General features: G+C 41.8%; 1 protein-coding gene across 1 annotated transcript in view; it reads right to left on the bottom strand.

Annotated features, from left to right (window-relative positions):
* The window catches only part of PPM1H (protein phosphatase, Mg2+/Mn2+ dependent 1H), a 260,282-nt gene that overhangs the window by 174,633 nt on the left and 62,946 nt on the right, over positions 1-22,703 (bottom strand). The gene's annotated exons all lie outside the window — the stretch shown is intronic.

Raw genomic sequence — 22,703 nt, 5'->3', positions numbered from 1 at the left:
CCTGCTCATGCTAGCTCTCTCTTTCTTGCTCTCTCTCTCTCAAATAAATTCTTAAGAGGGGGGAAAAAAGTGAACTAGTTGCCAATGTTGAAAAAATTGGGATATTTACATTAAAGTCTTCATTTTCCCATTTCTCTCAAAAAACAGTACATCAGGTTACACAAGTGTCTCAGTCTCCTGTGACGACAATCAGAGATAGGATATTTCTCCCCTAGCTCACCCCAGACCTCACTCTGTCATCTTGTACCACTGAGGTAACGAGCCTGGACCCAAGGCGTTTGGTTCTGCAACCCTGCATCCTGATCTGTGGGACTTCATAAGTAAACCAAGACACTTATCAGATACATAATATACTGACTGAAAAGTTTACTTTAAATATATTTACTGTGTAACCAAATGGGGATGAACCAAGAAGACTAGGATGTGGTTTCCACTCCCAAGAAGCCCACAGTCATCTGTAGTTGGGAGACCTCCTGACAATAAGTACAGTTTGCCCAGACTGATGCCATGCTCCAGTTGTGTGTCACAAGGGATCTGGGCACACAGAAGAGGAGACAACTCTGCAACCAGAGTCAGGTAAAGTATCATAGAGGAGTGGCATCCAAGTTCAGCCTGATGGAATGAAGGAGAAAATCAACAATCAGAGAAAAGAGAAGGAAAGGCTCTCCAGGCAGAGGAACAGCCTGTGAAAGCAGAGTGACATAAACTTCATAAAGAGGGTTTAGGTGTGGTCTGAGTATAGGTTTGCTGAGAGAGCTACCTCAGAACGAGACCCTGAAATGCTATGGACTTTATCCTACAGAGCTTATGACGCACGGGAAGAATCTAAGATTGTTTCAACAAAGGATTCATATGACCAAAACTGTTTAGGAAAATAACAGTGGCTTAATGGAGGGTGGTTTATAGAGGCTAAATGACAAAGGTGAAGTGATCAGCCAGGGTCTCTTGCTATAGTCCAGGTGACCAAGGGGTCATACTCAAGCACTGGCACTGGGTAGAAGTGAGGGTTTCAGGAGCGGTGAAAGAACTGAGAATTCCCAGGAAGACCTGTTGGACACGGGTCACAGGGGAGAAAGGAGCAAGGAGGAGGAAGGACTCTCAGCTTCCCACTGACGGAATGATTATGAATGAAGAGGAGAAGATGAAACAAGACTTGGGGGTGGGGAGTGCTGGAGGAGGAGATAATGAAATTGCTCTAAGGTCAGTGAACAGAAAATTCTTGGTACCAGAAATTATAAAGGCAGTGGCAACCCACGTCGACTACACCAGGGGTCCACAAACTATGGCTCATGGGCTAAATCTGGGCCACTGCTTGTTTTGTATGAACTCCAAGTATAGTTTTTGCATTTTTATGTATGTGAGGGGAAAAAAAATGAAAGAATATTTTGTGACCTGTGAAAGTTCTATGAAGTCCAAATTTTAGCATCAGTAATTTTACTGTTTAAGTGGGATACATCCATGTTTACTCACTTACATATTTTTAGTTGTGGATTTCCAGGTACAATGGCCGTTCATAGTTTTGAACTTTGCACACACTGCCTGCAAAGCCTATATATATTATTTACTGTCTATACCTTCACAGAAAATGCGTGCTGACTCCTGAACTTAATTAACTATTCCACCGAATCGTCTAAAATTGTTGTAGGTCAAAAACAGTCAAATACTGACAACTTTGTATTATTACATGTAATACAGAAGTGAAGCAGAGAAAAGAGCTACCAATTTGTACAGAATTTAATGTGCATCTTGGTGTTATTAGTAACTTTAGCTTTGGATATACTTTGCTTCTAGCATTTGGGGGGGTCATCATTAGTTTCTTACCAATATAATTAAATAACCGAAGATTAAAGAACAAATACCCAAGGTCGAAAGAAGCTATGACATTGTCACATCAATCTCCCCACATAAAAAACAATGCTTTCTTCTTCATATTGGCTGTTTTGAAATGAGCTTTCAACAAAGCAAAGGTAAAAACCAGAAAGCTGTTGTTGGGTATTTCCTTTCAATTATTCACCAGATCTTTTTGGCAAAACCATTAATATCACCAAAGTCCAGCTTCCGCATTTAAATAAGGAAGTCTGTGCCCTGTCAGATGCTGGAGCCATTCCCATTCAAAGCCACAGCGCTGCTCTGTTGGGGGCAAGCAAAAGCAAAATAAAACCTACCCCAAACGGACGTCAGGTTTGGAGATTTTGCATTAAATAAAGCGACTTTAGAACAATATTACTTGGAGAAGTTTTTGTTGGCAATTAAAGAAAAAAAAAAAGCAATGTGCTCGAAGCTACTATTTCTAAAGATAAGGTTTCCTTTCTTTATTTACCAGATATATCAGAACTATCACCAATGTCAGAGAAATGCACTTTTTTTCCAAAACAAAATGAAACTCCATCTCACGTTTAAAAACTGTGAATTTCAAAAAGGCTGAAATTGACAAAATGAAAACAAAACATAAAAATACTCTAATCTCAACAGACATCAAAAAAATACATAACTTTTTAATCAGCAATTTCCTCAAAAAGTCATACAATCTTGACTTTTCCCTTTCTCTGGGATAAACAAGGTTCTGGACAATCCAGACGTCCCCTACATTCCTTTTGAACATTAAGGCAATACAAGAATAATTTTATACAAAAGAGGGTTGTTTGGTGGTAAGAAGGACGAAACTTTAACTTGAGAATTCTGAGTCCTGGTTTTAGAAAAGATCTTTAAAACATGAGCTCTTTTATGGGAGGGGAAGGCCACTCGTCCACCTGAAATGCACCGACTTAGCTGCCTCCACACACAACAGAGCAGGAAATGCCAAGAGGGGCAGGCAACATGTTTCTATCTGCTAGAAATTTGGGAGGCAGTTAAGAACAGAGAGACTCTGGAACCAGATTCCCCAGGTCTGAATGCCTAATCAGCCAGTACCTGTGTGACTTTCACTTTATCTTCCTAGGCCTCCGCTTCTTATCAGTAAGACCTGGACAATGACCACTACTTTCCGCTCAGGGTGATTGCATGAGTGTCAGAAATGAGCTTTACACCTAACAACTTAGTTAATACTCTTAACCCTACACACAAGAAAGGTGGTCTCATTGTCCTCATTTTATTGGCTCCATCAATAATACCCTATGCAAAATGATTCAGTTAAACATCCTAGACAAGCTGTTCTGGCATTTTCTCCTAGCAACTGAAGTTTTAAATGATGTATTGTGTTCACACAAACAAAGCTCTTGTAATTAGTTGCACAACAGCCTATAAATAGAACACAGGTATTGCAAGAAGGAATTGTGACACTTGCCATGGTTTCAGCACACCAACAGAATTCCTGCAAATGTACATTAACAGCAATAATAAATTTCCCACTCATTACTTAAGTCATTGTTTTAAAAAAGACACAGGGGAACCTGGGTGGCTCAGTGGGTTAAAGCCTCTGTCTTCTGCTCAGGGCATGATCCTGGGATCATATCCCTGGGTCCTAGGATAGAGCCCCGCATCGCCTCGCCTCGGGCTCTCTGCTCAGCAGGAAGCCTGCTTCCTCCTTTCTCTCTGCCTGCCTGTCTGCCTACTTGTGATCTCTGTCTGTCAAATAAATAAATAAAATCTTAAAAAAAAAAAAAAAGACACATAACACTTTATTTTCATTGAAAATAATCTGCCTTGAAAAATCTTCAGCCTCATTTGTAGAGAAAGTCTGTTGTTGTTCCCCATCCCCACTCCCCAGGTTAAAGCCTGAATAAAAAGAGTAGCCCTCTGAAAGCTGGTTGTTGTCTGGTCAAACATTTTTATCTTTGTGCCTAGACCCCGGGCAAGTCCATTAACATTTCAATCCTCCCTAATTCACAAGGGAAAAAAAAAAAAAAAAACATTTAAAGCTCCAGGCCCCAGAAGGGCCAAACAGGGGTTTCATTTTAGGCAAACTGATCTCTACACCCTCAAAAAGCTCTTTATAAAGTACCATGAGACTTTGTTATGGCCTTAAAGGAGATAAATGCACTGGCAAGGATATAAACTATTAAACTGGATGCCCAGTATCATCCTTAAATAAAAAGGACAAGGTGGGCCACCAACATAGTTCAACTAGTCCAAGAGAGAGGTAGGCTCGCCAATGCCATGTGTTGATTTTAGTTGTTTTTCCCCATCTCAAGTCACACAGCAGGGAGTAGGCTCTCACTAGCTGTTAGCTGAATGAATGAATGAACAAATGAACTTACTTTCTCCATAACATCCCATGGGGAGGGGGGGGGGTCCACTAGAATAACAAGTGAATTCTAATCCTATTTGTTTCATAAAGCTTAAAATAGTTTTACAGGGGCTTCCCATCAACTGGCTTCAAGGAAAATAACTCTGTACCAAATGAAAAAAATTATTTAATTATAAGTTCTAATGAACTCAGGAGCAGGACACATAGAGGGAGCCCCAAACAGTTGCCACCAAGTGGCTGATAGAAGACAACCTCACACAAGTCCAGTGGAATCTTAACCCCAGTGCTGGTCTCTGGTCTTTAACCAAGTACCTGCCTAGAGCAATGCTGTGTACCAGTGCGGCCTGGTGCACTGGTCCAAGCAGGCCGGGACCGCACTCTCAGCACTGAGACTGCTGTGCAGGAGGGAGACTCCAGGGATCAATGGAGGACTTGGAAGTAGCATAAAGACAATTCAGAAGTCATCAGTGCAAAGCTGCACAGCAACACAGTGAGTTATGTCAGAAAGCAGAAATTCCCTTCACTGGAAATCTCCAAAAGCTGGCTTACCACTGTTCTGGGGCACTCTGAGATGTCTGCATTGAAAGAGAACATGTCTTTTTTCTTTTCTTTTTTTTAGAAATTTATTTATCTGACAGAGAGACACAGCAAGAGAGGGAACACAAGCAAGAGGAGTGGGAGAGGGAGAAGCAGGCTTCCCGCCAAGCAAGGAGCCTGATGATGTGGGGACTCCATCCCAGGACCCTGGGATCATGACCTGAGCCAAAAGCAGATGCTTAACAACTGAGCCACCCAGGTGCCCCAAAAGAGAACGTTCCAAGGCTTCTTTTCCATCTGTTGAGTCTCTATCTGTCCCCACCCCCAACTCCAGTTAATGTAAAATCTAACCTGCTTTCAGAGCTAAAATTAATCTATTATGGAACACAGCTTTAGAGTGGTCCTTGCCTAAGACAATCCTGTGATACCTGGTAAGCCGTATTTGGCATACGGCTACTCTTTAGCCATATGGCCAGCAGAAATTTGATTAACTCAAACTTCCTATCCCCAACTAGCCTGTTAATGTGGGAGTGCGCACATGAGCCTCAAATGTTGCCATTCCCTGAGGCTCCCATTTGGCTTGCTTTTCTTCCTACCGGACATTCCCTGGGAGAGCAGCTCTATTCCCAAGGCGTCATTTAAGACCCAAACACTAAGCACTGCCGTATTCGTATCTACCGCACAGAGCTCTGGCGGGTCTGACCTGTATTTCTAGATGCGTTTTGGGATCTCTGCATGGCATACTGCACACATGCAGGCTGCCCCAAACCTTCACTCATTTTCGCTTTCCTTCTGCTGTCTACCACCGTCTCAAAGGCGATCCTCCTCCTGTTATTCCTGCCTTAGTGAACCAAGAATTACAAGGAACAGCCTTGTCCTCCTAACTTCTGAGTATACTCTCGCCCACATCTAGTCCCTCACTCAGCCTGAACGTCACAACTAGTACTTAGTTTAGGCCAAGTTCAATTACAAAAGCCTCCTAACTGGTTGTCCCCTCCCCACCAGTAAATCCTGCACAGCATGGCCACACTGGCCTTCTCAGCCACAAATACAGCCATGTCTCCCCATGTTCCAATTCCTTCAAATGAACTCTTAAGATTTTAGGGGGATGGGGCGCCTGGGTGGCTCAGTGGGTTAAGCAGCTGCCTTCGGCTCAGGTCATGATCTCAGGGTCCTGGGATCGAGTCCCGCATCGGGCTCTCTGCTCAGCAGGGAGCCTGCTTCCCTCTCTCTCTCTCTCTCTGCCTGCCTCTCTGTCTACTTGTGATCTCTCTCTGTCAAATAAATAAATAAAATCTAAAAAAAAAAAAAAAAAAAAAGATTTTAGGGGGAAATGTAAACCCCGCAGCTTGCCACATGTGGGTCTTCATGATTTGGCCCTTATCCTCATCCTCCTCTCTCATTGGCTCTCCCCTCATACCTCCTTATTCTCTGCCATAAAACAACAACAAAAAACCTGTCACTGGTTTACAGAAAGCAGTGCTGCTGCACACAATTCCCAGACATATGCCTCCCCCTGCCTAAAATGATCTTAACCTCCTCTTGTCTGACAAATGCCACCTTGTCCTTCAACACTCATTGTAACCACATCATTCTAAGGGTGTTTGACAAGCCCTTCTTTACTGTAGTTCTTAAACACCACAATGTCACCACTAAGTAGTGCAGTTGGTACACTCATGGAAATTACCAGAAAACTGGACTGCTTTCCTGGCTCTGCCATTTACTAGCTATGTGACTTGGGTAAGTTAATTGACCTTTCTAAAACTCAGTTTCTTTAACTATAACACTGGGCTACTGAGTGAATTAAGAATACAAATGAAGGTAAAATGGTTCACACAGACCTGGCAGAGACAGACCCTCTTTCCTCTGGACATTGTCTTTCCCTCCTACCCTCCTCTAATCCACTCATATAGTTGTTCTTGCCCACAATTGATTGGTCCAGGGCTAACCACATGAGGCTAGTTGAGTCAATAAGGAATCTTCCACGGAAAATGAAAGAGGAAAAGGTGGGGGAGAGAGCAATAAGAGAGACAAAAAAGAAATGAAATCGATCACGTAAGCACCTGGGTGGCTCAGTCAGTTGAGCATCCCTCTGTTTCCACTCAGGACATGGTTCTGGTGCTCATTCTCTCTCTCATGCTCATTCTCTCTCTCTCTCTCTCTAATAAATAAATGATCTAAGAATACAGATTATATAGAGAGAATCTCAGTGGAGTTTGAGTCCCTAGTTCCAGCTGTTCCTGAGACCCCAATTATCCTTAGAATATCTCAGTAACCCCAATATCCTACAATAAATTTGCATTAGGTGGCTGTCAATTAAAAGTTAAGTCTAACAAAACCCAAGTCTCATACAAACTCTCCAGTACTATTACTGTAGTAATGAGTACCATGAAGGTAGAAGTAGAATCTTACCTGATTTTGTGTTCTCAGAGACTAGCACCGTGTCTGATAGAAAGCAGGCAAATATCTACTGAATGATTTAAGGTCAGTTGACTTCAGGAGAGAAATAGTAGCTTGAGATTAAAAGTCTAATCACAGCTCAAGAATCTCTAGGTACCTGTCCTAAGAAGTAAAAGAGAAACTGCTGTTTTTAAAGGTCATTATAAGGGATTACTTAGCCAGAGTGAGCCATTTTGTTGTTTATGCAGTAAACTTAGATTGACACCCCCCCCCCCCGCCGCCCCCGAGGAACTTACTTAGAAACAAGTCTGGGAAACCAGTAAAATATGACTGACCAGCCCCTGATAACAAAGCCCATATACCAGAACGTGTCAGGTCAGGGGGAGGTAACAGAGCCCAGAATACAAGGATGAGTCAAGCCAGGTGGAGACATCCAATCAGGAAAGCACCTCTCTAACCACCCAAGAATGTGGGCCCTGCCTTTTGGGCGCATTTTGGGCGCCAATTCTGACCAGAGTGATAGGCTAGTTCAAATAGCTACTATAGGGTGAATTGTAATTCAGTTGGCCACCTGTATGTGGCCAGGCTCAACCACATGGCCTTTACTCTATAAAAGTTAAGTCTGTGAGGCTGGGACTAGTTCGCCTTCTCTGTAAGAGGTGGCCCCAGCCCGTCGGTTTGGTTCTTGATGGTTGGCGTGAAATAAAGCTTTGCTTGACCTTTGCTTTGTATCAGTCTTGTTCCTTTGACCATGGACACAACAGTCACAATATTTTGACAGTTTTGACCAAAAATAGGCACTGAGATATACACTTATGAGAGCCATTGGTTATTCAGTACCTGAATATTCTAAACTTGTTATGAATTGAGTCAATCCAAATTGTTGGGAAGATTTTTTTTTAACTGTATACTATGAATAAATCCTAAATTAATGTAGAGAACTATTCTGAAGCTTATCATCAAGATAAGTGGAATATTCCATTATTAGTGGAATATTCCGTTATTAGAAATTTAGCAACTGAGAGCTAATCATTACACCCAACCATGAGCCTGTAATACAGAGGGACTTATTTAAGTCTCAAATTGTTGGAAATTCCACAGATTCAAAATGAGGTTAACTGATGACCTTCTCTACTGCATTTCAGTCTAGAGATTAAAATAGATCTCATTGTTCCAGAATCCTGGCTATAGCAAGAAATAGGCTCTAAATGGCTAGAATGAATTTTAATAGCAGAACCAGGAGCAGGAGGAAGGAAATCAGGAGGAAGAATTTTTCTTCATAAAAAGGTCCATAAAGGGTAATTTCCATTTCATTGTGTTTCTAAATTGCCTATGTTTGTAAGCTGGTTGCAACATATCCTTTTTGCTCTGGCACAAAGCATGAATTAATCAGTAAATAAAAGTAGTAAAGAAAAATTCTTACATCCTACATTTTCAAAACACTTTATAACTTACTAATGCATTCCTAAAGGGTTATAGTACAAAAGTTTGTGAATAAGATGACTCATCAACTTAACCTACATTTTGACCAAAACATGAGATCCATTCATAGGCTTACCTGGAAATTTTACTAACCTATAACCTAGTAAAGCACAACACTGAATGACTACAAATGTAATTTATGACCCTTTTTGTATGGAAAAGTGCATTTAGAATTCCAACTTCTGTTATTAATAATGGTTCTCATACTTTTGTGTGCATATGGGTCACCTGGAGACTGTGGATTTCTGAGTCCCACTCCCAGAGATTCTGACTTAGTAGAAGGAAAGTAAAACCTGAGAAAAGCTCCCAAGTGGTAGTGACACTTTTGGTTTACTGAAGACACTAAGTAGCACTGGCCTAGATAAAACATGGTCCCTTAGACTTACCCAGGACTAGAATTCCCTTGGATGAGGGAATGAGGCACCCTCATGCCAGTGAGCTCAAGAAGAGTATGGGATATCCCTAGTTGACAAGCCACTGGGTAGTCCTGCTAGAGTCAGAAGTTCAAGAGGCTTCCAGAAATGGAAAGGAGAATCCCAGTGAGGCATGGAGACATGGACACAGGAACATGACTTGAGGGGCTTGTGGTCAGTCTCTGTGAGTGGCAGGAGCTTGACTGGGGCAGGGGGCGGAGTTGAGAATGAGAATCCTGGCAGGGCTCTATGGGGAATCTCAGTTCACCAGCTGAGGGGAAGGAAGTTTGAGGAATGGTGGTTGTGTCTACCACACCTGAAACTCATGTTAGGGATGGTGGCCAATAAAAGAGAATGGGTTACGAGGAGGTTGGGGTGGGAAAGGTAGTCCACAGGAGGCATGTTCCCAGTGGTGAGAGTGGCTGCAGTACAAAGTGGAGAAAAGAATTCTGACTGTTAAACACATCGAAGGTACGTTATCATCTGGAGCAACTATTCTCATGTCAAAGGCAATCGTACATTATTTATATTCCAAATTATTAACTAAGATACTTTTTATTAAGAAAAAGACTAAGGTAACACTAACTAGTACTTTATAATTTAATTGTATTATTTCATTGGAACATCCCAGTGATAAGGTAGGTAGGAGAGGTATCATGTGCCCTATTTGATAAAAATTAAATCCCGAGGGCTGACTAGCCCAGGTTCAAACACAGTTCCCAAGTGGTAAAGCCACATTCAGATCCCCATCCGATTCCAAGGTCTAACTCCACCATACCCACACAGTAGAGAAAGGCAGCCAAAAGGCTGGCAGATTCTGAAGGAAAACGTGGGCTCTGCTAGTATCAGCAAAGCCAAGGAAGTGAAGATTTAAGAAAGAAAAGTGTCAGAAGCCAGGAATCGTTCAAGTGTCTGCTCAATATGGTAATTAAGAGGTTATGAGTGGCCACTGGTAAGGATCCAAAGTCCTAAAATACTTTTCCCTCCCAGAGAAACTTTTAAGATGATAAAATGCATGGAGATTGAGTGTACTAGTTTCCAGAGAAGTATTTCACTTGTCTGCTTGTTTTTATGAATAATCAAGGAAAAAAGCCTTATTATAGCACCCACCTCTCCATAAACAGACTTTCGCTCTAATCCAAAGGTGACGCTGGTAAACAATTGCTCTAAAGCCCCCCCCAAATTCCTATAAAATCATGTAGCAACGTAGAGGGTCATTGAACCAAAACTGACACTGTTCTAATCAGCTCCAAACTCTAGAGCTGTAGACACTGCAAAAATCTAATGTGCTTTTGTAGTCAATGGTTTACTGATAATTTACAGTTTTAAGCCTTTATAGTATTCTTTTAAAACTCAGAAAATTTCCAGTAAGCAGAGATTTTAATCAACATTTCACAAACAGAAGTTTTTTCTCTTTTAAAAAATATCTGTATCATTACTGTGATCTCCAGGATATAGTGAATGGAAGAAAGCAATATTACACCACCTTTTTGGTAAGAGAAAACATGAACACACACACAAATAAAAACACTGAAAGAATAAACTAGGAACTAATAAGAACCGATACCTATAAGGGTTCTGTGTGGGAGGAAGGGGTGAAGAAAGGAATGGAACTGAGACTTTTCTAAGTGTGTGTGCATACCTTTTTAAAAAGAAAAACACTTTAGACTTTTGAAAATTAAATCAAAAATGAAAAAAATCTACACCTTATAGTTGAAAACAAACTCTAACAGTACATTAAATTGGTCTTGTAATCACACAGGTTCTTTCAAGTGACTTATGAACAATTATGGGATATAATGTAAGAAGAAATATACTCCAGAAAAATCTTAAAATTTGCTCAGAAATATTGTATTAAAATTTTGAAACTATGTTACACGTGTTATTAGGATTTGGAAGCATCAATGTTATTAAGTCCTCAGATTTGTAATATAAGGCTATAAATATAAGGAAAACCTTATAATATTAAATTGAAATTGGAATTATCAATAGGAATTCAGTTGTTGAAACACATGTGTTTTATGATTTTTTAAAAATTTACTTATTTGTCAGAGAGAGAGAGAGAGAGAGAGTACAAGCAGGCAGAGGCAGAGGGAGAAGCAGGCTCCCGCTGAGCAAGGAGCCCAATGTGGGACTCAATCCCAGTACCCTGGGATCATGACCCGAGCTGAAGGCAGATGCTTAACTGATTGAGCTACCCAGGCATCCTGAAACACATGTATTTTATAACTCTGTCCACTCAAAGGGCCCAGAAGCAATAGCACCACAGAGGTGTGGGTACTCAGAATACCATTCCCCAGTAAAAGATTCCCCAGTGAAAGATAAAAGATTGGGAAAATGGCTGGCTCCCAGTAAGACACATTGAAGTACTAGGTTGAATCAGAAAGCAGAGAAGCACTCAAAGATAAGAGGCATTTCAGGAGGACACACGAGCATGTCTGAAGGGGCTATCACTGGCCAAATCTGAGATAGTTTGAGCATCAAAAATAAACAGATTTTTACAGTAGAGGAAAACAAATTCCTAAATCCATAGTGATAGTTAAAGGAATAAAAACACTCACTCACTACCACTGGGAATGACTGTCATGCTAGCTACTTATTCTAAAAATTGATAATTAAAGGGAATAAATTAAATGATGAGTTTGTGTGTCTGTGTGTGTGTGTGTGTGTATGTTTGTATACATGGGAGAACACTAGTTCACCTCCAGCTATTAAAAAAAAGTCCTATCTACAGACAAAAGCTATATAGTACATAGAAGAAGTGCTAATTAGAAAATAGCCATTTGACAATCCCCAGTGATACATTTGGTTTGGGCAAAGATCATAAACACTTAGGGGAAAGGTAATTAGCAAAAGGATATTCACATGGTGCCCAAGTATCATCTCACATACATGATACTCTTGTATCATCCAGAGGTGAAGGTTACTAGTACAGTAGGGAAACTACAGCTGGTTCAAATAGAAATCTCTATTCCCTATTCTCTTCCCCTTCCTAGGGGGAAGACTCACTGGTTAAGGGAACACCTTTACCTTCTCTCCCACAATAACCACAGGGGAAAGAGAGGATATTCCTTCTACTGTCTGTCTATCTAACCTAAAGAGGGTGTTCCAAAACCAAGTGCACTGAGAACCCTAGTTGGGGACGTAGAAGGTAGGCAGGAAGAATAAGAACAAAGTTCACAGAGTATTTATAGACATGGACAGGCCGCATGCTATTCAAATTAAGTGTGGTAATGATCATTTGGCCCAAGAAGACTTTTAATAAGCTGAGCAGCAAACAAAAAAAATGAATTAGCCAACAAAAACATTTCATTTTGCTTGTTGCTCATATATAGAGGTGAAACTGATTTTTTTTTTAGTTTGAACTAGAATTTAATGATTCATCAGTTGCATATAACACCCAATGCTCATTCCATCATGTGCCCTCCTTAATGCCCATCCCCAGTTATCCCATCCCCCCACTCACCCCCTCCAGCAACCCTCAGCTTTTTCCCTAGAGTTAAGAGTCTCTTATGGTTTGTCTTCATCTCTGATTTCATCTAATTTTTCCCTCCCTTCCCCTATGTTCATCTGTTTTGTTTCTTAAATTCTGTAAAAGTGAAATCATACAATTGTCTCTGATTGACTTTTTTTTTTTTTAAAGATTTTATTTATTTATTTGACAGACAGAGATCACAAGTAGGCAGAGAGGCAGGCAGAGAGAGAGGAGGAAGCAGGCTCCCCGAGGACCAGATAGCCCGATGCGGGGCTCGATCCCAGGACCCCGGCATCATGACCTGAACCGAAGGCAGAGGCTTTAACCCACTGAGCCACCCAGGTGCCCCTGATTGATTTATTTTGCTTAGCATAATACCCTCTAGTTCCATGCATGTCATTGCAAATGGCAAGATTTCATTTTTTGATGGCTAAGTAATATTCCTGTGTGTGTGTGTGTGTGTGTGTGTGTGTGTGTGTCTGTGTATCACCTCTTCTTTATCCATTCATCTGGCAATGAATGTAGTCTTTGTAGACTTTTTGGGCTCTGTGTCTATTACTCAATTGAAAGAAAAAGTGAAATGCTGTTAATCTGAATCTTCTAAGGTCTTAAACAAAAAAGGGGATAGATTTATAAATATTACTCTATGCTTCAATGCTGTGGACAGTTTTATCACCTAGCAATAACACCTCTATAATTTAAGTGCTTTTTAAGTCAAAGCTTTGAGAAGAGCTTTAAATATCCCTTGCCCTCTGCCAGATAGAGAAGATGAGAAGGAAGGGAATACCAAAAAAATTTTTTAAATAGCACTTTGAGGAGAATATAACCTAAAAGCCAGCTTAAAGATGTCATGTCTTCATTACCTCTATTCTTCACACAGAGAGTATCATTTGTTATTTACCCTCAAATTACATACAAACACAAATTATTTAAAATTATACAAAACCCAAAACTAAGTTAGTAGCAACACATGGATAATTTTCATAGTGGGAAATATAACCCTGGAAAAGATACTAGAGGTTTCTCTTAAGGAAGTGACTGAAGTAGGAAACAAGCCTCCCCAAAACATGTGATCTTCAATTCCAGTTCCTCATTAACAATCATCTAGAAAACATGGGGGGGGGGGGGGGGGGCGTGGTATACAAAAAGCAAGGTCAGATCTCCAAATATATAGGTCACAGTATAACTATGAAATCAGTCATTTGTTCAAATTTCTGTCCTCCTCCCTTCTCCAGAGGTACACCAAGACACTTGCACTTCTATGTAAAATGAACCCCGCAGTGACTTGCATTTTAAACAGCATGATACATTATCTTTAATAACAGCACTGGCCGCATTTTGGAGGAAGTTAACTGTCTCGGTGAATGACAGAAAATGATTCTTTCACAACTGTAGCCAGCAATCAGAATGCTGAATAGCTGCTCATTCACATCAGTTAGCCAAGTAACGGCCTCATTCCTCTTCCAGATTCCTACTGCTCATTGTCTCGTGGAACAATCCCAGATGAAAAGCCTTCAACACTTTGCATTCAAAAATCTGAAGTTTGGAAGTGAATCACCTGAAGGAAGGCAAACAAAGCTATCGCCCAACACACAGGCTGGGCACCAGGCCCTTCAAGTCCCAAATGTCACAGTCCTGCCTCTGTTGTTACTGCGGGGTGGGTGTGGGGGTCTCTAACTACGAGATTTCCTCTGTAAGGTTCTCTTTCACTTCCCAAATGACATTAAAAAATCAGAAGCATGGGGTGCCTGGGGGGCTCAGTCCGGTTAAAATGTCTGCCTTCCTTCAGCTGAAGGGGAGCCTACTTCTCCCTCTCCTTGCTGCTTGTGGGCTCTCCTTCTCTCAAATAAAATCTTTTAAAAATTAATTAAAAATATCAGAAGAACAGATTTTTAAAGGAATAAAGCTTGTGAGATCTTTATCAACACAAAGAGGCTGAAGGAGAAAGTGTGTAAGTATGTGTTGGTCCTCTGGGGATGTGGGGCAGGAGCATTGGAAGGAACCAACAATTGAAACCTTTGAAAGTATTCCTTATAAGGCTAAAATCCTGGATCAATATTCATTATTTAAAAAAAAAAGTAACGAAACAAAACAGGCATATAGTTCAATGTCACTTAAATTGATGATTGTGGGAAATCAGAGCTGGGACTTTGGAAATGATTTGGATGAACACTTTCAACTTTCTGATGAAGAAACTGAAGCACAAAAAATTGTCCTCGTGGTTCAAGGTCACATGGCAATAACCCTGATTATGAAGTTCTGCATCCTTATCTAATGCTGCTCCTCCAGCTCACCGCGGACCGGCAGGCCTCCCGCTCCTCCTTCTAAATGTCCAGGTTATATATAACAAAGCGACAACCTCTACCTCCCAGAGGGCCAGGTTCCTCTATCCCTGTGACTGACCCACAGCAGTATGAACTGTGGCTATTAGCTCTCCGCTATGATGCCGGCAGGTGGGGACATGGGGTCGGGAGAACGGGGCTACACAGCCTCCTCCTGCTGCTTATTGTTCTGTCCTTTACCAGCATGTCCACGTCTGTCATCTCACCCACACGCCCAACAAACCTGTGAGGTGGGAGAAGTTACGCCTCCATCCCTCCTGACAGGAGAGCTGCCTCTCGGACCTGCCTCACATAACAACGTACACTATGAATAAAGTGATGCTAGAAACTTACTAATAAGTTTGCAGCAACAGCGTCAATTCAAAAATCGAACCACACTGGGTTATAGTCCCACCTTGTCCCCTTACTAGCAAAATGAAGCTAGGAGCCTCCGTTCTATTCTCTGTGAATGGGAGCTCCACTAACCACCTTCCTTGCAACTGTCAAAGAGGTTGGGGAGGGAAAGAGACTTTTGCACAGTGCCCGGGACAGTAGCGGTCTCTCACTCAAGACCCACAATCATCATGAAGCACTGAAATAAAACACTCCAAAAAATTACAAGTTCCAAGTCATGGAAACTCAAACTAGATAGTCTCACTCGCCTTTTAAATGACAAAACCTTCAGACAGGGACTTGACAACAGCTGATTAGCTACCACTGATCTTTTGTTGCTTCCCTTTCTCTATTTGTTAAATTGTTTCTTGCTGTATTGACTAATGACTACTTTTTTTCTGCAAGTTATTTTCTCCTGCTCCCCAGCACAAATAGTATACACTTTGTGCATTCAAACACCTATCTTCTTACTCTACATTTCACTCCCAGTAGTAGATTCTTTAATTCCAGAAGACAAACCATATACGGTCATGGAGAAAGCAGCAGATGAGGAAGTGAACCTCAGTGCCAAGACTTCCTGGGAGGAAGGTCTTAGTGTCCATAGAAGCAGGGCCTGGACCCAAATGCTTCCTGGGCAAGAATGTTACATCTGGGGTACTGGTGCCTGCAGCAAAGGGAAGAAGATAAGCCCTTCTAAAGATTTTGTTCATTTATTTGACAGACAGAGATCACAAGTAGGCAGAGAGGCAGGTGGGGGTGGGGTGGGGTAGCAGACTCCCTGCTGAGCAGAGAGCCCGATGTGGGGCTCGATCTCAGGACTCTGAGACCATGAACTGAGCCAAAGGCAGAGGCTTTAACCCACTGAGCCACCCAGGCGCCCCAGGATAAGCCCTTCTAAAGGGGCACCACCTGAACCTAGCTCCAGCTGATTATGGGAATATGGCTCAGTACTGTCAAGTCTCCTGGCATTTTAATAGAAGCCAAGAATCTATATTATGGAAAATTTCTACATTTGAAAACACTGAGTGGGCCAAATAAAAGTCACTGCTGAGAAAGTCTGGTTCACGGGTCACCTACGTTTTCAACTGTTGCTTTAAAGCTTTCTGCCTAAAAGCTATGTCATATTAAACCCTGCTCTGGAGTTTTCTACCTGGAAAGGCAGTCGGAACAGAGATCATGAAAGGCCTAGAGAGGGTGCTACTAGCTATGAAGGACAAAATCTTAATCTACTGGATATTAGGCAGATCAAGAGCTCAGGGGTTAGAAGATGCCAGCAGTCAAACACAATGCTTCCTGGAGAGTCTGGGACTCCTGTGTCGAGAAGTCAGTAATACCTTCCAGAGACATTGCTGTGCAGAAGCATGGATATATGGGCTTCTAACTACATATTAATGCTCTCATCTACATAAGCTTGAATGTTTGACAGTGGCAAATCGATGTGAATACTTCTGAACCCTCTAAAGAAGACTGCAAGGCTTTCAGAAACATGAATGATGTATGATGTTCAGGGCTCTTTCAAAGACTGCTTTTGATGCAACAACTTGTGCCTTTTAAAACATCATTTCTATATGGGCAGAAGTGAAAAGAACTTACAATAAAAAGAAACGTAAAAAACCTTAGCAAGCTTGACATACAGACAGCTAGCTACCTTCTCTGATGAAATCAGCCTAGCGGTAGTAAAGAAAGTCAGCCGCTTCAGTATTTTCTTTAGAAACCTATGACTCATGGAAGTCAACTTCAAAAAGTCTGCAAAGAAAACCCATTAGTCAGGGATTTCATTTTCTCCTATATAAAAGGCAGAAATACAGTAAAGCACCAATTCACCCTTTATTGTTCAACACACATTTCAATCTTTTCAAAGTGTTCTAGTGACAATTCAATCTTTTGCTTAATGAAGAGAATTTGTTCTCCCTAGCACAGGAGTATCATAAAACCCTAAGCATTGCTCAAAGGCTTCAATCCACTGGAATTCCATTATATGAAATGGATTCTACCTACAGAGCTGTCTAAATGAAAATACTTACAACTCCACCCACCCTGGTACTCACATATGTGGACTTCGGAACCCAAATATTCCTCTTCAGATACTCATCTAAACTGGGCGGTTGGTGGGGGCGGGAGTGGGGGGAGGGTGTTCTGGCTCTATGGCTAAGTTGCTGATTCTATTCATTCCTTTTCTCAGAGATGAAGTCTCAATGGACTCACTTTCATACTTAAGGAAAGGCATCTGCTATGTTAACAGTCTCCAGAAGAAAACAAACATGTGGAAATGCTACTGCCATTTTCTATAAGCCTAACTTTGGAAATTTAGGGATTTGCTAAGTAAAAAATATGGTGCTAGAGGATCACTGCTGCTGCTACTACTGTTGCTTTAAGCGACAGTTTTCATCAAAGTGAATGAAAAGGAAGAGCTGATTTTGACCTTGAACTAACTTTACGGTTTTCCAAGAGATTCCCAAGGGGTTCCTGGGACATCTCAGACTTGCTCACTCCTAGGCTTACCTGGTATGTTAAATTTAATGGGAAGCACTATCAAATAACTGATGCTAAATTGTCTTAGATTATATTTGTGTGGCTCTATCTTATTAATATAAGCATTCCTAATCTTGTATGAAATGCCTAGAAATTTGAAATGTCCTGGTATAATGTTATCATCATAATTCTAGTTATCTTAAAATGTATGTCACAGAAACAGATTTCCTTGTCAATTGCATTTTGGAAAAAAAAGGAAGAGCTGAGAACTGAGATACAGGGAAAGAAAAAGGATTAATTTTAAAGCTGGAAAAAGGTTTAGGGATACTCTCTCATTTGACAGAGACAGGAAACAGAGTCCCAGAAGACGACACAAGTCATTGCCAAATTAGCAGAATTCAGGTATCCTAAATCATTTCCAAAATTTTCTCTCTTATTGAGGCACCTAATAAAAATGGACAGAACAGGGTGCCTGGGTGGCTCAGTGGGTTAAGCCGCTGCCTTCGGCTCAGGTCATGATTTCAGGGTCCTGGGATCGAGTCCCGCATCGGGCTCTCTGCTCAGCGGAGATCCTGCTTCCCTCTCTCTCTCTCTGCCTGCCTCTCCATCTACTTGTGATCTCTCTCTGTCAAATAAATAAATAAAATCTTAAAAAAAAAAAAAATGGACAGAACAGGGCCCCTGGCTGGGTCAGTCAGTAGAGCACATGACTCTTGATTCTGGGGTATAGAGATTACTTAAATAAATAAAACCTTTTTTTAACTGACAAAACAATACACCTGATTTTGGAACACAATGATATTTTCTTGCTCCATTTGTACGCATCAGTGTTCTTTTTTTTTTTTTAAGATTTTATTTATTTATTTGACAGATCACAAGTAGGCAGAGAGGCAGGCAGAGAGAGGAAGGGAAGCAGGCTCCCTGCTGAGCAAAGAGCCTGATGCGGGGCTTGGTCCCAGGACCTGGGATCGTGACCTGAGCCGAAGGCAGAGGCTTTAACCCACGGAGCCACGCAGGCGCCCCCGCATCAGTGTTCTAATCACATTTTCCTCTCTGCTTCCATTCCCCTGCCAGCACTTAGTTTGGAGCGGTTCTATTGCAGGAGACCTGTGGCCATGCCTAGAGACATTTGGTTAATCAAATGAGGGAGATTCTCCTAACATCTAAAGGGTAAAGGTCTGGGATGCTACTGAACATCCTACAGTGCACAGGGCAGCTCTCTAGAAAACAAAGAATTATCCCACCCAAAATGCCCATAGTGCCCAGGCTGAGAAGCTGGCCCAGAGGCAATAAAAGAAGGTAGGTATTTCTTCTACAGAACAAGTCTGCATCAAGAAAGTTGGATATGGCATTACTGTTCAAACATGGTAACTGATTTGTAAGATATGCATCAATGTTAAAAAAAAAAAAAAGATATGCATCAATGTTGGTAAGAAAATTAAAATCTATGTACACACATACACATATATAAATAAAACAGACTGTATACTTGAAGAAATAAGAAAATGCAAACCCGGAGTGACTGCCTGCTTAATTAACATTCTCACAAACACAGCTAGGATTTGCCTTAGACATGGCTGGTTTTGTTTGGTTGTATAGGCGACTCGGAACTTGTTCAATGACATTTAGTATTCTTCTTGTCAGTTTAGACTACCCAACTTATTATTTGGCAATAACAAGATAGACTTAAAATTATACAAAAAAAATTCTTAAGGAAATTTAGGTAGGGAAGTTAAATTTGTAAATTTAAACCTCTCCCTAAGCCCTGAGCTCTCTTCCTTCCCTACTGAGAAAAAAATTTCTTAAAGTAACCTTTCTTAAAACCAGAATTATCATATAACAGTGGGAAAGATTTACGTGCACTCCCACAACATGGGTAAAATAATTCTGTGTTGTACTACAAAGCATGCTTTGAATGTGCAACCCAAGGAAGTTAAGACTACAGGAAAAGGCAAATTGGAGTAGACTGCCCTCCTCATATGACCTTTAAAAATAATTTCTAAATCTAAAAAGCCTCAAGGAATATTTTAGGTTTATTTTAAAGGCTACCCATTAAGATGATAATTTGAATACCCATAATGGGAAATGATAAGCTACCGGTAATATCCAAAGCATCTGGCAATGTGGAGTTCTTGTTTCAGAAAAAGGACGCATCATCATTAGTGTCAAATAAACAGTCTTTTTCAGCAGAGGGGAAGAATGCCAGCTGATAGGCCAAATCTTGTGGATGACTATTTTTCCTTTTGTTCCTTTTCTCCAGTTAGGATGACCTGTCCCTAGGCGGGTGTGTAAAGAAGCCCCTTCTCAGATGCTCGGCCCATCTCAGTTTATTTTGAAGGCTGACAAGTGTCTGCTCCAAGCTCTTCCAAAGGACTCCATCCAGTCTGACTGGCTTCCCTGAAACACTGCTCTGCCAAGCCAGTGGGCCTCCAACCATCCCACAAGTGCCACCCTGAGATAGGTTGATTCATGAAGCTCCTCTCCCTTCCCCATCCCATCTCTCGTGCCCTCCCCTCCTCTGCTGCTCCAGTCAGATCCGCACACCCTTTAGGTTTTAGCTTCTAGTTTTGACCTCTCTGCTCCTGAGGCTTCCCTCATGGATCTCACCATCTTTTGAATTCTTACTGCATCCCTCTGGATGACTTATTTGGGGCCTTTTTTTACTTGTTCCCTCTCTTCCTGAGTATTAAAGGCCTCACTTCTAATAGGCTTCTCTCACCAGTTAGAGATAAATATAAAAAAGTATCTTTTTAGATCCCCTATAAAGTCCAGCAGAACACTCAAATTGTTCTTGACCAGGAGTAACTGTTTCACACGAGGAACAGAACGGGATCTGGGATTCGGTAGAGGAGTTACTACAATGGCTGTTGGGCCCCAGTTTATTTTATGAATCTCCTAAACCTTTACTTCTGCACAAGCGCTTATTTCAGTGTGTGTTTATATAAGCCAAATCCATGGTGAATTCCGAGGGTCCCCTTCCAAAGAGATGGGAGGAGAGGTGTCACAGGAATACGGAACTGCTTAGCAGAAAAGTCACAAGAGACTCATGTAACGCTTTCCCTGTACTTTCTTCCTCCTGTGTCTCTTGATCTCAGCAAGGCTCCCTGCCCCTCTGGGATGTTAATGGCCTGCCTCCTCCCTCCAGCATGCTAGTCTGCAGGTGTATTCTGGTGCTTCCTGACGTCCACACTCAACACCTCTGAGGATTTTTTTAAAATTTGTTCATGAATTCCTCAACACCCCTACCTCCAAAAAGTGGAGCCTAATTCCTCCCTTCTGAGTGTGGGCAAGACTTAATGACTTTCTTCTAACATACAGAATGTGGAAGAAATAATGGTCTATGAAAAAGTAATAAAAAACATTAAGGCTGGGGCACCTGGCTGGCTCAGTCGGTAGGACATGCAACTCTTGATGTCAGGGTCATGAGTTCAAGCCCCATAGTGGGCGCAGAGCTTACTTTAAAAAAACACAAAGCTTCCTCCTTCCTCTTTCTTTTGGACCATTTGCCCTTGGCCACAAGCTGCTGTGTGTTGAGGACATGCAGCAAAGAATGGAGGTTTCCTTCTAATGACTAGCACAAATTTGCCAACGGTATGAATGAGCCATCTTCGAAATGGATCCTCCAGTCCCAGTCAAACCTCCAGATAACTTTGGTCACAGCTAATATTGACAAGGCAAACTCATGAGACTCAGCCAGAACCCCCCAGATCAGCTGCCCCCGATTCCTGACCTAGAGAAAACATGTTCGATTATAGATAATAGATGTTTGCTCTAAGCCACTAAGATCGGTGATCTGTTGCATAGCAATAAACAACATGGCACTTTTTTTTCCCTGTGCCATCCCCTAGAATTGAGTCCATGGTGCTCCTCCCTATGGAACAAGCTCCCCTGAGCCCAGTCTTAGGCAGGATTACCCTGCTCTGCTCCCCTCATCCCACCCACCCCACCCCTGCCCCCGCCTTGCGGTTGCACAGACCATGGGCATTCCACAAATGCTTATTCAAGAAATACCTCCTATTCCAGCCTTGCCTGTGGCTCACTCACAGCCCAGAAAAAAATGCACCAAAAAAAGCCGAGTTGATCCTCAACTGTTGACAGAACCTAACACAGGGCATGGTCATTTGTCCTCTGCCACCTGATTATGAAGGGCTGATTATTAATACAGGCTCTGAATGCTGTGGAGCATTCAGTTTGGCTCACACTCTTCATCTGTCTGTGCTCATTTAACGCAGAGTCCTAACTCTGATGCCTTTATCTCCACAGTGCTCACATCAGATTATCAGTCACTTACTACACATTAACAGTGGTGAAAATTCTATTTTATACCAGATCAAGGACCCTTCAAACTTTTTATCCTCAGATTGTTTGGCTCTCTTCTCTGTCTTGCTCCTGAATTTACCTTCCTGCATCCTCCCACAGACATTATAGCACTAAATATAACTCAGGGAAACAAAACATTCTATGACATCATCATAGCTGATACAATTACTTTAAACCAGCTTCCCCTTCCAGAAAGGTCTTATGAGAAAATTCACCCAGTAACAGAAGCAAACATTCTCCTGGGATTTGGTTATGTAGTCCGAAGGGCAGTGTTAGAAACAAAACTCCTGACTTCTCCCAGGGCTCCAGCATGCTCCTATAATTGGCCCATACCACCTTCCAGAGCCATTCCAAGGGCTTGGTTCTGTTCTTATTTTGCCACTATAGTTTTGGTGTCTCACTACTTCTATGGAGTAAAGGAACGGAGTAACTGAATAACCATTCCTACCCTCCCCTCCCCACTCAAATCCATGGCTAAATTTTTAAAAATGGGCTGACATCCACTGGACCGTCTTACTATTTTTTTTAAAGATTTTATTTATTTGACAGAGATCACAAGTAGGCGGGGGGCGCGGGGGGAAGCAGGCTCCCCACTGAGCAGAAAACCCCATGCGGGGCTGGATCACAGGACCGATCCCAGGACCCTGGGATCATGACCTGAGCTGAAGGTAGAGGCTTTAACCCACTGAGCCACCCAGGCACCC

The sequence above is a fragment of the Lutra lutra genome, chromosome 8 (assembly GCF_902655055.1).
Source record: "Lutra lutra chromosome 8, mLutLut1.2, whole genome shotgun sequence".
NCBI classification, from domain to species: Eukaryota; Metazoa; Chordata; class Mammalia; order Carnivora; family Mustelidae; genus Lutra; species Lutra lutra.
The sequence above is the reverse complement of the archived record's forward strand: the minus strand, read 5'-3'. Positions and strand labels throughout refer to the sequence as shown.